Genomic DNA, 20,230 nt, shown 5'->3' on the forward strand with positions numbered 1-20,230 from the left:
CACAACTAGATACTCCACAACTACAAATTCCGCAACTAGAAACTCCACAACTAGAAACTCCAAAACTAGAATCTCTGCAACTAGAAACTCCGCAACTAGAAACTCTGCAACTAGAAACTCCGCAACTAGAAACTCCACAGATAGAAACCCCACAACTATAAACTTCACAACTAGCAACTCAACAACTAGAGACTGCACAACTAGAGACTCCGCCACTAGAAACTCTACAGCTAGTAACTCCGCAACTAGAAACTCCACAACTTGAAACTCTGCCACTAGAAGCTCCAGAACTAGAAGACTCCGCAACTACAAACTCTGTAACTAGAAACTTCGCAACTAGAAACTCCACAGCTAGAAACTCCACAACTTGAAACACCACAACTAGATACTCCACAACTACAAATTCCACAACTAGAAACTCCACAACTAGAAACACCACATCTAGAAACTCCGCAACAACAAACTCTGCAACCAGAAACTCCACAACTAGATTTTCCACAGCTAGAGACTCAACAACTACAGACTCCTCAGCTAAAAGCTCCACAACTAGAAACTCAACAACTAAAAACTCCACACCTATAAATTCCTCAACTTGAAACTTAACAACTAAAACTCCACAACTAGAAACTCCAACTCTAGAAACTCCACAACTATAAACTCCCAAACTAGAAACTTCACAACTAGAAACTCTGCAACTAGAAACTCCGCAACTAGAAACTCCGCAACTAGAAACTCCACAGCTAGAAACCCCCCAACTATAAACTTCACAACTAGAAACTCAACAACTAGAGACTGCACAACTAGAGACTCTGCAACTAGAAACTCCGCAGCTAGAAACTCCGCAACTTGAAACTCCACAACTTGAAACTCTGCAACCTAAAACTCTGCAACTAAAGAATCCACAACTATAAACTCAAGTAGAAACTCCTCAGATAGAAACTACACAACTAGAAACACCACGACATGAGATTCCATAAGTAGAAACTCCACAGCTAGAATTTCCACTAGAAACCCCTCAACTAGAAACTCCACAACTAGGAACTCTGAAAATAGGCAATCTACAACTAGAAACTCGAAAACATAAAAACTCCAACTAGAAACTCCGCAACTAAAAACTTCACAACTAGAAACTCCACAAATGGACACTCCACAACTAGAAACTCCACAACTAGAGACTCCACAACTAGGAACTCCAAAATTGAGACTCCACAACTACAAACTACACAGATTGAAATTCCACAACTAGAAACTCCACAAATGGAAACTCCGCAACTAGAAACTCTGCAACTAGAAACTTTACAGCTAGAAACTCCACAACTTGAGACTTCGCAAATAGAAACTCGTCAACTGGAAACTCAACCACTAGAAACTCCACAGCTAGAAACTCCACAACTAGAAATTCCACAACTTGAAACACCACAACTAGATACTCCACAACTACAATTTCCACAACTAGAAACTCCACAACTAGTAACACCACATCTAGAAACTCCGCAACAACAAACTCTGCAACCAGAAACTCGACAACTAGAATTTCCACAGCTAGAGACTCAACAACTAGAGACTCCTCAACTAAAAGCTCCACAACTAGAAACTCAACAACTAAAAACTCCGCAACTTGAAACCCGACAACTAGAAACTCAACAACTAGAAACTCCACACCTCTAAATTCCTCAACTTGAAACTCAACAACTAAAACTCCACAACTAGAAGTTCCACAACTAGAAACTCCGCAACTAGAAACTCCCATACTAGAAACTTCACAACTAGAAACTCTGCAACTAGAAACTCCGCAACTAGAAACTCCGCAACTAGAAACTCCACAGCTAGAAACCCCCCAACTATAAACTTCACAACTAGAAACTCAACAAATAGAGACTGCACAACTAGAGACTCCGCAACTAGAAACTCCGCAGCTAGAAACTCCGCAACTAGAAACTCCACAACTTGAAACTCTGCAACTCAAAACTCTGCAACTAAAAAATCCACAACTATAAACTCAAGTAGAAACTCCCCAATTGGAAACTCCGCAACTAGAAACTCCGCAACTAGAAAATACACAACTAGAAACTTCACAACTAGAAACTCCCCAACAAAAATTCCACAACTAGTAACTCCACTACTAGAAACTCCACAACTAGAGACTGCACAACTAGAGACTTTGCATTTAGAAACTCCTCAGATAGAAACTACACAACTAGAAACTCCACGACTAGAGATTTCATAAGTAGAAACTCCACCGCTAGAATTTCCACAACTAGAAACCCCGCAACTAGGAACTCTGCAAATAGAAAATCTACAACTGGAAATTCGAAAACTAAAAACTCCAACTAGAAACTCCACAACTAGAAACTTCACAACTAGAAACTCCACAAATAGAGTACTCCACAACTAGAAACTCCACAACTAGAGACTCCACAACTAGGAACTCCAAAATTGAGACTCCACAACTAGGAACAACACAGATTGAAATTTCACAACAAGAAACTCCACAACTGGAAACTTCGAAACTAGAAACTCTGCAACTAGAAACTTTACAGCTAGAAACTCCACAACTTGAGACTTCGCAAATAGAAACTCGTCAACTGGAAACTCAACCACTAGAAACTCCACAGCTAGAAAGTCCACAACTAGAAACTCCACAACATGAAACCCAACAAATAGATACTCCACAACTACAGACTCCACAACTTGAAACACCACAACTAGATACTCCACAACTACAAATTCCACAACTAGAAACTCCACAACTGGAAACTCCGCAACTAGAAACTCCGCATCTAGAAACTTTACAGCTAGAAACTCCACAACTTGAGACTTTGCAAATAGAAACTCGTCAGTTGGAAACTCAACCACTAGAAACTCCACAGCTAAAAACTCCAAAACTAGACACTCAACAACTAGAAACTCCACACCTATAAATTCCACAACTTGAAACTCGACAACCAAAACTTGACAACTAGAAACTCCACAACTCGAAACTCCCTAACTAGAAACTCCACAACTAGAAACTCGGCAACTAGAAAATCCACAACTATAAACCGAAGTAGAAACTCCCCAACTGGAAACTCCGCAACTAGAAACTCCGCAACTAGAAACTCCCCTACAAGAAACTCCACAACTAGAAACTCCACAACTACAGATTCCATAAGTAGAAACTCCACAGCTAGAATTTCCACAACTAGAAACCCCACAACTAGAAACTCCACAACTAGGAACTCTGCAAATAGAAAATCTACAACTAGAAACTTGAAAACTAAAAACTCCAACTAGAAACTCTACAACTAAAAACTTCACAACTAGAAACTCCACAAATAGACACTCCACAACTAGAAACTCCACAACTAGGAGCTCCACAACTAGGAACTCCAAAATTGAGACTCCACAACTAGAAACTACACAGATTGAAATTCCACAACTAGAAACTCCCCAACTGGAAACTCCGCAACTAGAAACTCCGCAACTAGAAACTCCCCAACTAGAAACTCCACAACTAGAATCTCTGCAACTAGAAACTCCGCAACTAGAAACTCCACAGCTAGAAACCCCACAACTATAAACTTCACAGCTAGCAACTCAACAACTAGACACTGCACAACTAGAGACTCCGCCACTAGAAACTCCACAGCTAGTAACTCCGCAACTAGAAACTCCACAACTTGAAACTCCGCCACTAGAAGCTCCAAAACTAGAAAACTCCGAAACTAGAAACTCTGCAACTAGAAATTCCGCAACTAGAAACTCCACAACTAGAGACTCCACAACTTGAAACACCACAACTAGATACTCCACAACTACAAATTCCACAAATAGAAACACCACATCTGGAAACTCCGCAACAACAAACTCTGCAACCAGAAACTCCACAACTAGAATTTTCACAGCTAGAGACTCAACAACTAGAGACTCCTCAACTAAAAGCTCCACAACTAGAAACTCCACAACTAGAAACTCCGCAACTTGAAACTCTGCAACTAGAAAATCCACAACTATAAACTCAAGTAGAAACTCCCCAACTGGAAACTCCGCAACTAGAAACTCCGCAACTAGAAAATCCACAACTAGAAACTTCACAACTAGAAACTCCCCAACAAAAAACTCCACAACTAGAAACTCCACAACTAGAAACTCCACAACTAGAGACTGCACAACTAGAGACTTTGCATTTAAATACTCTGAAAATAGAAACTCCGCAACTAGAAACTCCACAGCCAGAAACCCCTCAACTATAAACTTCACAACTAGAAACCCAAAAACTAGAGACTGCACAACTAGAGACTCCACAACTAGAAACTCCGCAGCTAGAAACTCCGCAACTAGAAACTCCACAACTTGAAACTCTGCAACTCGAAACTCTGCAACTAGAAAATCCACAACTATAAACTCAAGTAGAAACTCCCACAATAGAAACTCCGCAACTAGAAACTCCGCAACTAGAAAATCCACAACTAGAAACATCACAACTAGAAACTCCCCAACAAGAAACTCCACAACTAGAAACTCCACAAATAGAGACTGCACAACTAGAAACTTTGCATTTAGAAACTCCTCAGATAGAAACAACACAACTAGAAAATCCATGACTAGAGATTCCATAAGTAGAAACTCCACAGCTAGAATTTCCACAACTAGAAACCCCACAACTAGGAACTCTGCAAATAGAAAATCTACAACTGGAAACTCGAAAACTAAAAACTCCAACTAGAAACTCCACAACTAGAAACTTCACAACTAGAAACTCCACAAATAGAGTACTCCACAACTAGAAACTCCACAACTAGAGACTCCACAACTAAGAACTCCAAAATTGAGACTCCACAACTAGAAACTACACAGATTGAAATTTCACAACTAGAAACTCCACAACTGGAAACTTCGAAATTAGAAACTCTGCAACTAGAAACTTTACAGCTAGAAACTCCACAACTTGAGACTTCGCAAATAGAAACTCGTCAACTGGAAACTCAACCACTAGAAACTCCACAGCTAGAAACTCCACAACTAGAAACTCCACAACATGAAACCCAACAAATAGATACTCCACAACTACAGACTCCACAACTTGAAACACCACAACTAGATACTCCACAACTACAAATTCCACAACTAGAAACTCCACAACTGGAAACTCCGCAACTAGAAACTCCGCATCTAGAAACTTTACAGCTAGAAACTCCACAACTTGAGACTTCGCAAATAGAAACTCGTCAACTGGAAACTCAACCACTAGAAACTCCACAGCTAGAAACTCCACAACTAGACACTCAACAACTAGAAACTCCACACCTATAAATTCCACAACTTGAAACTCGACAACTAAAACTCGACAACAAGAAACTCCACAACTAGAAACTCCGCAACTCGAAACTCCCTAACTAGAAACTCCACAAATAGACACTCCACAACTAGAAACTCCACAACTAGGAGCTCCACAACTAGGAACTCCAAAATTGAGACTCCACAACTAGAAACTACACAGATTGAAATTCCACAACTAGAAACTCCCCAACTGGAAACTCCGCAACTAGAAACTCCGCAACTAGAAACTCCCCAACTAGAAACTCCACAACTAGAATCTCTGCAACTAGAAACTCCGCAACTAGAAACTCCACAGCTAGAAACCCCACAACTATAAACTTCACAGCTAGCAACTCAACAACTAGACACTGCACAACTAGAGACTCCGCCACTAGAAACTCCACAGCTAGTAACTCCGCAACTAGAAACTCCACAACTTGAAACTCCGCCACTAGAAGCTCCAAAACTAGAAAACTCCGAAACTAGAAACTCTGCAACTAGAAACTCCGCAACTAGAAACTCCACAACTAGAGACTCCACAACTTGAAACACCACAACTAGATACTCCACAACTACAAATTCCACAAATAGAAACACCACATCTGGAAACTCCGCAACAACAAACTCTGCAACCAGAAACTCCACAACTAGAATTTTCACAGCTAGAGACTCAACAACTAGAGACTCCTCAACTAAAAGCTCCACAACTAGAAACTCCACAACTAGAAACTCCGCAACTTGAAACCCGACAACTAGAAACTCAAAACCTAGAAACTCCACACCTATAAATTCCACAACTTGAAACTCCACAACTCGAAACTCTGCAACTAGAAAATCCACAACTATAAACTCAAGTAGAAACTCCCCAACTGGAAACTCCGCAACTAGAAACTCCACAACTAGAAAATCCACAACTAGAAACTTCACAACTAGAAACTCCCCAACAAAAAACTCCACAACTAGAAACTCCACAACTGGAAACTCCACAACTAGAGACTGCACAACTAGAGACTTTGCATTTAAATACTCTGAAAATATAAACTCCGCAACTAGAAACTCCACAGCCAGAAACCCCTCAACTATAAACTTCACAACTAGAAACCCAAAAACTAGAGACTGCACAACTAGAGACTCCTCAACTAGAAACTCCGCAGCTAGAAACTCCGCAACTAGAAACTCCACAACTTGAAACTCTGCAACTCGCAACTCTGCAACTAGAAAATCCACAACTATAAACTCAAGTAGAAACTCCCACAATAGAAACTCCGCAACTAGAAACTCCGCAACTAGAAAATCCACAACTAGAAACATCACAACTAGAAACTCCCCAACAAGAAACTCCACAACTAGAAACTCCACAAATAGAGACTGCACAACTAGAAACTTTGCATTTAGAAACTCCTCAGATAGAAACAACACAACTAGAAAATCCATGACTAGAGATTCCATAAGTAGAAACTCCACAGCTAGAATTTCCACAACTAGAAACCCCAAAACTAGGAACTCTGCAAATAGAAAATCTACAACTGGAAACTCGAAAACTAAAAACTCCAACTAGAAACTCCACAACTAGAAACTTCACAACTAGAAACTCCACAAATAGAGTACTCCACAACTAGAAACTCCACAACTAGAGACTCCACAACTAAGAACTCCAAAATTGAGACTCCACAACTAGAAACTACACAGATTGAAATTTCACAACTAGAAACTCCACAACTGGAAACTTCGAAATTAGAAACTCTGCAACTAGAAACTTTACAGCTAGAAACTCCACAACTTGAGACTTCGCAAATAGAAACTCGTCAACTGGAAACTCAACCACTAGAAACTCCACAACATGAAACCCAACAAATAGATACTCCACAACTACAGACTCCACAACTTGAAACACCACAACTAGATACTCCACAACTACAAATTCCACAACTAGAAACTCCACAACTGGAAACTCCGCAACTAGAAACTCCGCATCTAGAAACTTTACAGCTAGAAACTCCACAACTTGAGACTTCGCAAATAGAAACTCGTCAACTGGAAACTCAACCACTAGAAACTCCACAGCTAGAAACTCCACAACTAGACACTCAACAACTAGAAACTCCACACCTATAAATTCCACAACTTGAAACTCGACAACTAAAACTCGACAACTAGAAACTCCACAACTAGAAACTCCGCAACTCGAAACTCCCTAACTAGAAACTCCACAAATAGACACTCCACAACTAGAAACTCCACAACTAGGAGCTCCACAACTAGGAACTCCAAAATTGAGACTCCACAACTAGAAACTACACAGATTGAAATTCCACAACTAGAAACTCCCCAACTGGAAACTCCGCAACTAGAAACTCCGCAACTAGAAACTCCCCAACTAGAAACTCCACAACTAGAATCTCTGCAACTAGAAACTCCGCAACTAGAAACTCCACAGCTAGAAACCCCACAACTATAAACTTCACAGCTAGCAACTCAACAACTAGACACTGCACAACTAGAGACTCCGCCACTAGAAACTCCACAGCTAGTAACTCCGCAACTAGAAACTCCACAACTTGAAACTCCGCCACTAGAAGCTCCAAAACTAGAAAACTCCGAAACTAGAAACTCTGCAACTAGAAACTCCGCAACTAGAAACTCCACAACTAGAGACTCCACAACTTGAAACACCACAACTAGATACTCCACAACTACAAATTCCACAAATAGAAACACCACATCTGGAAACTCCGCAACAACAAACTCTGCAACCAGAAACTCCACAACTAGAATTTTCACAGCTAGAGACTCAACAACTAGAGACTCCTCAACTAAAAGCTCCACAACTAGAAACTCCACAACTAGAAACTCCGCAACTTGAAATCCGACAACTAGAAACTCAAAACCTAGAAACTCCACACCTATAAATTCCACAACTTGAAACTCCACAACTCGAAACTCTGCAACTAGAAAATCCACAACTATAAACTCAAGTAGAAACTCCCCAACTGGAAACTCCGCAACTAGAAACTCCGCAACTAGAAAATCCACAACTAGAAACTTCACAACTAGAAACTCCCCAACAAAAAACTCCACAACTAGAAACTCCACAACTAGAGACTGCACAACTAGAGACTTTGCATTTAAATACTCTGAAAATAGAAACTCCGCAACTAGAAACTCCACCGCCAGAAACCCCTCAACTATAAACTTCACAACTAGAAACCCAAAAACTAGAGACTGCACAACTAGAGACTCCACAACTAGAAACTCCGCAGCTAGAAACTCCGCAACTAGAAACTCCACAACTTGAAACTCTGCAACTCGAAACTCTGCAACTAGAAAATCCACAACTATAAACTCAAGTAGAAACTCCCACAATAGAAACTCCGCAAAAACTCCGCAACTAGAAAATCCACAACTAGAAACTTCACAACTAGAAACTCCCCAACAAGAAACTCCACAACTAGAAACTCCACAACTAGAAACTCCACAAATAGAGACTGCACAACTAGAAACTTTGCATTTAGAAACTCCTCAGATAGAAACAACACAACTAGAAAATCCATGACTAGAGATTCCATAAGTAGAAACTCCACAGCTAGAATTTCCACAACTAGAAACCCCACAACTAGGAACTCTGCAAATAGAAAATCTACAACTGGAAACTCGAAAACTAAAAACTCCAACTAGAAACTCCACAACTAGAAACTTCACAACTAGAAACTCCACAAATAGAGTACTCCACAACTAGAAACTCCACAACTAGAGACTCCACAACTAGGAACTCCAAAATTGAGACTCCACAACTAGAAACTACACAGATTGAAATTTCACAACTAGAAACTCCACAACTGGAAACTTCGAAATTAGAAACTCTGCAACTAGAAACTTTACAGCTAGAAACTCCACAACTTGAGACTTCGCAAATAGAAACTCGTCAACTGGAAACTCAACCACTAGAAACTCCACAGCTAGAAACTCCACAACTAGAAACTCCACAACATGAAACCCAACAAATAGATACTCCACAACTACAGACTCCACAACTTGAAACACCACAACTAGATACTCCACAACTACAAATTCCACAACTAGAAACTCCACAACTGGAAACTCCGCAACTAGAAACTCCGCATCTAGAAACTTTACAGCTAGAAACTCCACAACTTGAGACTTCGCAAATAGAAACTCGTCAACTGGAAACTCAACCACTAGAAACTCTACAGCTAGAAACTCCACAACTAGACACTCAACAACTAGAAACTCCACACCTATAAATTCCACAACTTGAAACTCGACAACTAAAACTCGACAACTAGAAACTCCACAACTTGAAACTCCGCAACTCGAAACTCCCTAACTAGAAACTCCACAAATAGACACTCCACAACTAGAAACTCCACAACTAGGAGCTCCACAACTAGGAACTCCAAAATTGAGACTCCACAACTAGAAACTACACAGATTGAAATTCCACAACTAGAAACTTTCAACTGGAAACTCCGCAACTAGAAACTCCGCAACTAGAAACTCCCCAACTAGAAACTCCACAACTAGAATCTCTGCAACTAGAAACTCCGCAACTAGAAACTCCACAGCTAGAAACCCCACAACTATAAACTTCACAGCTAGCAACTCAACAACTAGACACTGCACAACTAGAGACTCCGCCACTAGAAACTCCACAGCTAGTAACTCCGCAACTAGAAACTCCACAACTTGAAACTCCGCCACTAGAAGCTCCAAAACTAGAAAACTCCGAAACTAGAAACTCTGCAACTAGAAACTCCGCAACTAGAAACTCCACAACTAGAGACTCCACAACTTGAAACACCACAACTAGATACTCCACAGCTACAAATTCCACAAATAGAAACACCACATCTGGAAACTCCGCAACAACAAACTCTGCAACCAGAAACTCCACAACTAGAATTTTCACAGCTAGAGACTCAACAACTAGAGACTCCTCAACTAAAAGCTCCACAACTAGAAACTCCACAACTAGAAACTCCGCAACTTGAAATCCGACAACTAGAAACTCAAAACCTAGAAACTCCACACCTATAAATTCCACAACTTGAAACTCCACAAGTCGAAACTCTGCAACTAGAAAATCCACAACTATAAACTCAAGTAGAAACTCCCCAACTGGAAACTCCGCAACTAGAAACTCCGCAACTAGAAAATCCACAACTAGAAACTTCACAACTAGAAACTCCCCAACAAAAAACTCCACAACTAGAAACTCCACAACTAGAGACTGCACAACTAGAGACTTTGCATTTAAATACTCTGAAAATAGAAACTCCGCAACTAGAAACTCCACAGCCAGAAACCCCTCAACTATAAACTTCACAACTAGAAACCCAAAAACTAGAGACTGCACAACTAGAGACTCCACAACTAGAAACTCCGCAGCTAGAAACTCCGCAACTAGAAACTCCACAACTTGAAACTCTGCAACTCGAAACTCTGCAACTAGAAAATCCACAACTATAAACTCAAGTAGAAACTCCCACAATAGAAACTCCGCAAAAACTCCGCAACTAGAAAATCCACAACTAGAAACTTCACAACTAGAAACTCCCCAACAAGAAACTCCACAACTAGAAACTCCACAACTAGAAACTCCACAAATAGAGACTGGACAACTAGAAACTTTGCATTTAGAAACTCCTCAGATAGAAACAACACAACTAGAAAATCCATGACTAGAGATTCCATAAGTAGAAACTCCACAGCTAGAATTTCCACAACTAGAAACCCCACAACTAGGAACTCTGCAAATAGAAAATCTACAACTGGAAACTCGAAAACTAAAAACTCCAACTAGAAACTCCACAACTAGAAACTTCACAACTAGAAACTCCACAAATAGAGTACTCCACAACTAGAAACTCCACAACTAGAGACTCCACAACTAGGAACTCCAAAATTGAGACTCCACAACTAGAAACTACACAGATTGAAATTTCACAACTAGAAACTCCACAACTGGAAACTTCGAAATTAGAAACTCTGCAACTAGAAACTTTACAGCTAGAAACTCCACAACTTGAGACTTCGCAAATAGAAACTCGTCAACTGGAAACTCAACCACTAGAAACTCCACAGCTAGAAACTCCACAACTAGAAACTCCACAACATGAAACCCAACAAATAGATACTCCACAACTACAGACTCCACAACTTGAAACACCACAACTAGATACTCCACAACTACAAATTCCACAACTAGAAACTCCACAACTGGAAACTCCGCAACTAGAAACTCCGCATCTAGAAACTTTACAGCTAGAAACTCCACAACTTGAGACTTCGCAAATAGAAACTCGTCAACTGGAAACTCAACCACTAGAAACTCTACAGCTAGAAACTCCACAACTAGACACTCAACAACTAGAAACTCCACACCTATAAATTCCACAACTTGAAACTCGACAACTAAAACTCGACAACTAGAAACTCCACAACTAGAAACTCCGCAACTCGAAACTCCCTAACTAGAAACTCCACAAATAGACACTCCACAACTAGGAACTCCAAAATTGAGACTCCACAACTAGAAACTACACAGATTGAAATTCCACAACTAGAAACTTTCAACTGGAAACTGCGCAACTAGAAACTCCGCAACTAGAAACTCCCCAACTAGAAACTCCACAACTAGAATCTCTGCAACTAGAAACTCCGCAACTAGAAACTCCACAGCTAGAAACCCCACAACTATAAACTTCACAGCTAGCAACTCAACAACTAGACACTGCACAACTAGAGACTCCGCCACTAGAAACTCCACAGCTAGTAACTCCGCAACTAGAAACTCCACAACTTGAAACTCCGCCACTAGAAGCTCCAAAACTAGAAAACTCCGAAACTAGAAACTCTGCAACTAGAAACTCCGCAACTAGAAACTCCACAACTAGAGACTCCACAACTTGAAACACCACAACTAGATACTCCACAACTACAAATTCCACAAATAGAAACACCACATCTGGAAACTCCGCAACAACAAACTCTGCAACCAGAAACTCCACAACTAGAATTTTCACAGCTAGAGACTCAACAACTAGAGACTCCTCAACTAAAAGCTCCACAACTAGAAACTCCACAACTAGAAACTCCGCAACTTGAAACCCGACAACTAGAAACTCAAAACCTATAAACTCCACACCTATAAATTCCACAACTTGAAACTCCACAACTCGAAACTCTGCAACTAGAAAATCCACAACTATAAACTCAAGTAGAAACTCCCCAACTGGAAACTCCGCAACTAGAAACTCCGCAACTAGAAAATCCACAACTAGAAACTTCACAACTAGAAACTCCCCAACAAAAAACTCCACAACTAGAAACTCCACAACTAGAAACTCCACAACTAGAGACTGCACAACTAGAGACTTTGCATTTAAATACTCTGAAAATAGAAACTCCGCAACTAGAAACTCCACAGCCAGAAACCCCTCAACTATAAACTTCACAACTAGAAACCCAAAAACTAGAGACTGCACAACTAGAGACTCCACAACTAGAAACTCCGCAGCTAGAAACTCCGCAACTAGAAACTCCACAACTTGAAACTCTGCAACTCGAAACTCTGCAACTAGAAAATCCACAACTATAAACTCAAGTAGAAACTCCCACAATAGAAACTCCGCAACTAGAAACTCCGCAACTAGAAAATCCACAACTAGAAACATCACAACTAGAAACTCCCCAACAAGAAACTCCACAACTAGAAACTCCACAAATAGAGACTGCACAACTAGAAACTTTGCATTTAGAAACTCCTCAGATAGAAACAACACAACTAGAAAATCCATGACTAGAGATTCCATAAGTAGAAACTCCACAGCTAGAATTGCCACAACTAGAAACCCCACAACTAGGAACTCTGCAAATAGAAAATCTACAACTGGAAACTCGAAAACTAAAAACTCCAACTAGAAACTCCACAACTAGAAACTTCACAACTAGAAACTCCACAAATAGAGTACTCCACAACTAGAAACTCCACAACTAGAGACTCCACAACTAAGAACTCCAAAATTGAGACTCCACAACTAGAAACTACACAGATTGAAATTTCACAACTAGAAACTCCACAACTGGAAACTTCGAAATTAGAAACTCTGCAACTAGAAACTTTACAGCTAGAAACTCCACAACTTGAGACTTCGCAAATAGAAACTCGTCAACTGGAAACTCAACCACTAGAAACTCCACAGCTAGAAACTCCACAACTAGAAACTCCACAACATGAAACCCAACAAATAGATACTCCACAACTACAGACTCCACAACTTGAAACACCACAACTAGATACTCCACAACTACAAATTCCACAACTAGAAACTCCACAACTGGAAACTCCGCAACTAGAAACTCCGCATCTAGAAACTTTACAGCTAGAAACTCCACAACTTGAGACTTCGCAAATAGAAACTCGTCAACTGGAAACTCAACCACTAGAAACTCCACAGCTAGAAACTCCACAACTAGACACTCAACAACTAGAAACTCCACACCTATAAATTCCACAACTTGAAACTCGACAACTAAAACTCGACAACAAGAAACTCCACAACTAGAAACTCCGCAACTCGAAACTCCCTAACTAGAAACTCCACAAATGGACACTCCACAACTAGAAACTCCACAACTAGGAGCTCCACAACTAGGAACTCCAAAATTGAGACTCCACAACTAGAAACTACACAGATTGAAATTCCACAACTAGAAACTCCCCAACAGGAAACTCCGCAACTAGAAACTCCGCAACTAGAAACTCCCCAACTAGAAACTCCACAACTAGAATCTCTGCAACTAGAAACTCCGCAACTAGAAACTCCACAGCTAGAAACCCCACAACTATAAACTTCACAGCTAGCAACTCAACAACTAGACACTGCACAACTAGAGACTCCGCCACTAGAAACTCCACAGCTAGTAACTCCGCAACTAGAAACTCCACAACTTGAAACTCCGCCACTAGAAGCTCCAAAACTAGAAAACTCCGAAACTAGAAACTCTGCAACTAGAAACTCCGCAACTAGAAACTCCACAACTAGAGACTCCACAACTTGAAACACCACAACTAGATACTCCACAACTACAAATTCCACAAATAGAAACACCACATCTGGAAACTCCGCAACAACAAACTCTGCAACCAGAAACTCCACAACTAGAATTTTCACAGCTAGAGACTCAACAACTAGAGACTCCTCAACTAAAAGCTCCACAACTAGAAACTCCACAACTAGAAACTCCGCAACTTGAAACCCGACAACTAGAAACTCAAAACCTAGAAACTCCACACCTATAAATTCCACAACTTGAAACTCCACAACGCGAAACTCTGCAACTAGAAAATCCACAACTATAAACTCAAGTAGAAACTCCCCAACTGGAAACTCCGCAACTAGAAACTCCGCAACTAGAAAATCCACAACTAGAAACTTCACAACTAGAAACTCCCCAACAAAAAACTCCACAACTAGAAACTCCACAACTGGAAACTCCACAACTAGAGACTGCACAACTAGAGACTTTGCATTTAAATACTCTGAAAATATAAACTCCGCAACTAGAAACTCCACAGCCAGAAACCCCTCAACTATAAACTTCACAACTAGAAACCCAAAAACTAGAGACTGCACAACTAGAGACTCCTCAACTAGAAACTCCGCAGCTAGAAACTCCGCAACTAGAAACTCCACAACTTGAAACTCTGCAACTCGCAACTCTGCAACTAGAAAATCCACAACTATAAACTCAAGTAGAAACTCCCACAATAGAAACTCCGCAACTAGAAACTCCGCAACTAGAAAATCCACAACTAGAAACATCACAACTAGAAACTCCCCAACAAGAAACTCCACAACTAGAAACTCCACAAATAGAGACTGCACAACTAGAAACTTTGCATTTAGAAACTCCTCAGATAGAAACAACACAACTAGAAAATCCATGACTAGAGATTCCATAAGTAGAAACTCCACAGCTAGAATTTCCACAACTAGAAACCCCAAAACTAGGAACTCTGCAAATAGAAAATCTACAACTGGAAACTCGAAAACTAAAAACTCCAACTAGAAACTCCACAACTAGAAACTTCACAACTAGAAACTCCACAAATAGAGTACTCCACAACTAGAAACTCCACAACTAGAGACTCCACAACTAAGAACTCCAAAATTGAGACTCCACAACTAGAAACTACACAGATTGAAATTTCACAACTAGAAACTCCACAACTGGAAACTTCGAAATTAGAAACCCTGCAACTAGAAACTTTACAGCTAGAAACTCCACAACTTGAGACTTCGCAAATAGAAACTCGTCAACTGGAAACTCAACCACTAGAAACTCCACAGCTAGAAACTCCACAACATGAAACCCAACAAATAGATACTCCACAACTACAGACTCCACAACTTGAAACACCACAACTAGATACTCCACAACTACAAATTCCACAACTAGAAACTCCACAACTGGAAACTCCGCAACTAGAAACTCCGCATCTAGAAACTTTACAGCTAGAAACTCCACAACTTGAGACTTCGCAAATAGAAACTCGTCAACTGGAAACTCAACCACTAGAAACTCCACAGCTAGAAACTCCACAACTAGACACTCAACAACTAGAAACTCCACACCTATAAATTCCACAACTTGAAACTCGACAACTAAAACTCGACAACTAGAAACTCCACAACTAGAAACTCCGCAACTCGAAACTCCCTAACTAGAAACTCCACAAATAGACACTCCACAACTAGAAACTCCACAACTAGGAGCTCCACAACTAGGAACTCCAAAATTGAGACTCCACAACTAGAAACTACACAGATTGAAATTCCACAACTAGAAACTCCCCAACTGGAAACTCCGCAACTAGAAACTCCGCAACTAGAAACTCCCCAACTAGAAACTCCACAACTAGAATCTCTGCAACTAGAAACTCCGCAACTAGAAACTCCACAGCTAGAAACCCCACAACTATAAACTTCACAGCTAGCAACTCAACAACTAGACACTGCACAACTAGAGACTCCGCCACTAGAAACTCCACAGCTAGTAACTCCGCAACTAGAAACTCCACAACTTGAAACTCCGCCACTAGAAGCTCCAAAACTAGAAAACTCCGAAACTAGAAACTCTGCAACTAGAAACTCCGCAACTAGAAACTCCACAACTAGAGACTCCACAACTTGAAACACCACAACTAGATACTCCACAACTACAAATTCCACAAATAGAAACACCACATCTGGAAACTCCGCAACAACAAACTCTGCAACCAGAAACTCCACAACTAGAATTTTCACAGCTAGAGACTCAACAACTAGAGACTCCTCAACTAAAAGCTCCACAACTAGAAACTCCACAACTAGAAACTCCGCAACTTGAAATCCGACAACTAGAAACTCAAAACCTAGAAACTCCACACCTATAAATTCCACAACTTGAAACTCCACAACTCGAAACTCTGCAACTAGAAAATCCACAACTATAAACTCAAGTAGAAACTCCCCAACTGGAAACTCCGCAACTAGAAACTCCGCAACTAGAAAATCCACAACTAGAAACTTCACAACTAGAAACTCCCCAACAAAAAACTCCACAACTAGAAACTCCACAACTAGAGACTGCACAACTAGAGACTTTGCATTTAAATACTCTGAAAATAGAAACTCCGCAACTAGAAACTCCACCGCCAGAAACCCCTCAACTATAAACTTCACAACTAGAAACCCAAAAACTAGAGACTGCACAACTAGAGACTCCACAACTAGAAACTCCGCAGCTAGAAACTCCGCAACTAGAAACTCCACAACTTGAAACTCTGCAACTCGAAACTCTGCAACTAGAAAATCCACAACTATAAACTCAAGTAGAAACTCCCACAATAGAAACTCCGCAACTAGAAACTCCGCAACTAGAAAATCCACAACTAGAAACTTCACAACTAGAAACTCCCCAACAAGAAACTCCACAACTAGAAACTCCACAACTAGAAACTCCACAAATAGAGACTGCACAACTAGAAACTTTGCATTTAGAAACTCCTCAGATAGAAACAACACAACTAGAAAATCCATGACTAGAGATTCCATAAGTAGAAACTCCACAGCTAGAATTTCCACAACTAGAAACCCCACAACTAGGAACTCTGCAAATAGAAAATCTACAACTGGAAACTCGAAAACTAAAAACTCCAACTAGAAACTCCACAACTAGAAACTTCACAACTAGAAACTCCACAAATAGAGTACTCCACAACTAGAAACTCCACAACTAGAGACTCCACAACTAGGAACTCCAAAATTGAGACTCCACAACTAGAAACTACACAGATTGAAATTTCACAACTAGAAACTCCACAACTGGAAACTTCGAAATTAGAAACTCTGCAACTAGAAACTTTACAGCTAGAAACTCCACAACTTGAGACTTCGCAAATAGAAACTCGTCAACTGGAAACTCAACCACTAGAAACTCCACAGCTAGAAACTCCACAACTAGAAACTCCACAACATGAAACCCAACAAATAGATACTCCACAACTACAGACTCCACAACTTGAAACACCACAACTAGATACTCCACAACTACAAATTCCACAACTAGAAACTCCACAACTGGAAACTCCGCAACTAGAAACTCCGCATCTAGAAACTTTACAGCTAGAAACTCCACAACTTGAGACTTCGCAAATAGAAACTCGTCAACTGGAAACTCAACCACTAGAAACTCTACAGCTAGAAACTCCACAACTAGACACTCAACAACTAGAAACTCCACACCTATAAATTCCACAACTTGAAACTCGACAACTAAAACTCGACAACTAGAAACTCCACAACTTGAAACTCCGCAACTCGAAACTCCCTAACTAGAAACTCCACAAATAGACACTCCACAACTAGAAACTCCACAACTAGGAGCTCCACAACTAGGAACTCCAAAATTGAGACTCCACAACTAGAAACTACACAGATTGAAATTCCACAACTAGAAACTTTCAACTGGAAACTCCGCAACTAGAAACTCCGCAACTAGAAACTCCCCAACTAGAAACTCCACAACTAGAATCTCTGCAACTAGAAACTCCGCAACTAGAAACTCCACAGCTAGAAACCCCACAACTATAAACTTCACAGCTAGCAACTCAACAACTAGACACTGCACAACTAGAGACTCCGCCACTAGAAACTCCACAGCTAGTAACTCCGCAACTAGAAACTCCACAACTTGAAACTCCGCCACTAGAAGCTCCAAAACTAGAAAACTCCGAAACTAGAAACTCTGCAACTAGAAACTCCGCAACTAGAAACTCCACAACTAGAGACTCCACAACTTGAAACACCACAACTAGATACTCCACAGCTACAAATTCCACAAATAGAAACACCACATCTGGAAACTCCGCAACAACAAACTCTGCAACCAGAAACTCCACAACTAGAATTTTCACAGCTAGAGACTCAACAACTAGAGACTCCTCAACTAAAAGCTCCACAACTAGAAACTCCACAACTAGAAACTCCGCAACTTGAAATCCGACAACTAGAAACTCAAAACCTAGAAACTCCACACCTATAAATTCCACAACTTGAAACTCCACAACTCGAAACTCTGCAACTAGAAAATCCACAACTATAAACTCAAGTAGAAACTCCCCAACTGGAAACTCCGCAACTAGAAACTCCGCAACTAGAAAATCCACAACTAGAAACTTCACAACTAGAAACTCCCCAACAAAAAACTCCACAACTAGAAACTCCACAACTAGAGACTGCACAACTAGAGACTTTGCATTTAAATACTCTGAAAATAGAAACTCCGCAACTAGAAACTCCACAGCCAGAAACCCCTCAACTATAAACTTCACAACTAGAAACCCAAAAACTAGAGACTGCACAACTAGAGACTCCACAACTAGAAACTCCGCAGCTAGAAACTCCGCAACTAGAAACTCCACAACTTGAAACTCTGCAACTCGAAACTCTGCAACTAGAAAATCCACAACTATAAACTCAAGTAGAAACTCCCACAATAGAAACTCCGCAACTAGAAACTCCGCAACTAGAAAATCCACAACTAGAAACTTCACAACTACAAACTCCCCAACAAGAAACTCCACAACTAGAAACTCCACAACTAGAAACTCCACAAATAGAGACTGCACAACTAGAAACTTTGCATTTAGAAACTCCTCAGATAGAAACAACACAACTAGAAAATCCATGACTAGAGATTCCATAAGTAGAAACTCCACAGCTAGAATTTCCACAACTAGAAACCCCACAACTAGGAACTCTGCAAATAGAAAATCTACTACTGGAAACTCGAAAACTAAAAACTCCAACTAGAAACTCCACAACTAGAAACTTCACAACTAGAAACTCCACAAATAGAGTACTCCACAACTAGAAACTCCACAACTAGAGACTCCACAACTAGGAACTCCAAAATTGAGACTCCACAACTAGAAACTACACAGATTGAAATTTCACAACTAGAAACTCCACAACTGGAAACTTCGAAATTAGAAACTCTGCAACTAGAAACTTTACAGCTAGAAACTCCACAACTTGAGACTTCGCAAATAGAAACTCGTCAACTGGAAACTCAACCACTAGAAACTCCACAGCTAGAAACTCCACAACTAGAAACTCCACAACATGAAACCCAACAAATAGATACTCCACAACTACAGACTCCACAACTTGAAACACCACAACTAGATACTCCACAACTACAAATTCCACAACTAGAAACTCCACAACTGGAAACTCCGCAACTAGAAACTCCGCATCTAGAAACTTTACAGCTAGAAACTCCACAACTTGAGACTTCGCAAATAGAAACTCGTCAACTGGAAACTCAACCACTAGAAACTCTACAGCTAGAAACTCCACAACTA

Source organism: Rhipicephalus microplus, unplaced genomic scaffold (assembly GCF_043290135.1).
Source record: "Rhipicephalus microplus isolate Deutch F79 unplaced genomic scaffold, USDA_Rmic scaffold_12, whole genome shotgun sequence".
Classification (NCBI taxonomy): domain Eukaryota; kingdom Metazoa; phylum Arthropoda; class Arachnida; order Ixodida; family Ixodidae; genus Rhipicephalus; species Rhipicephalus microplus.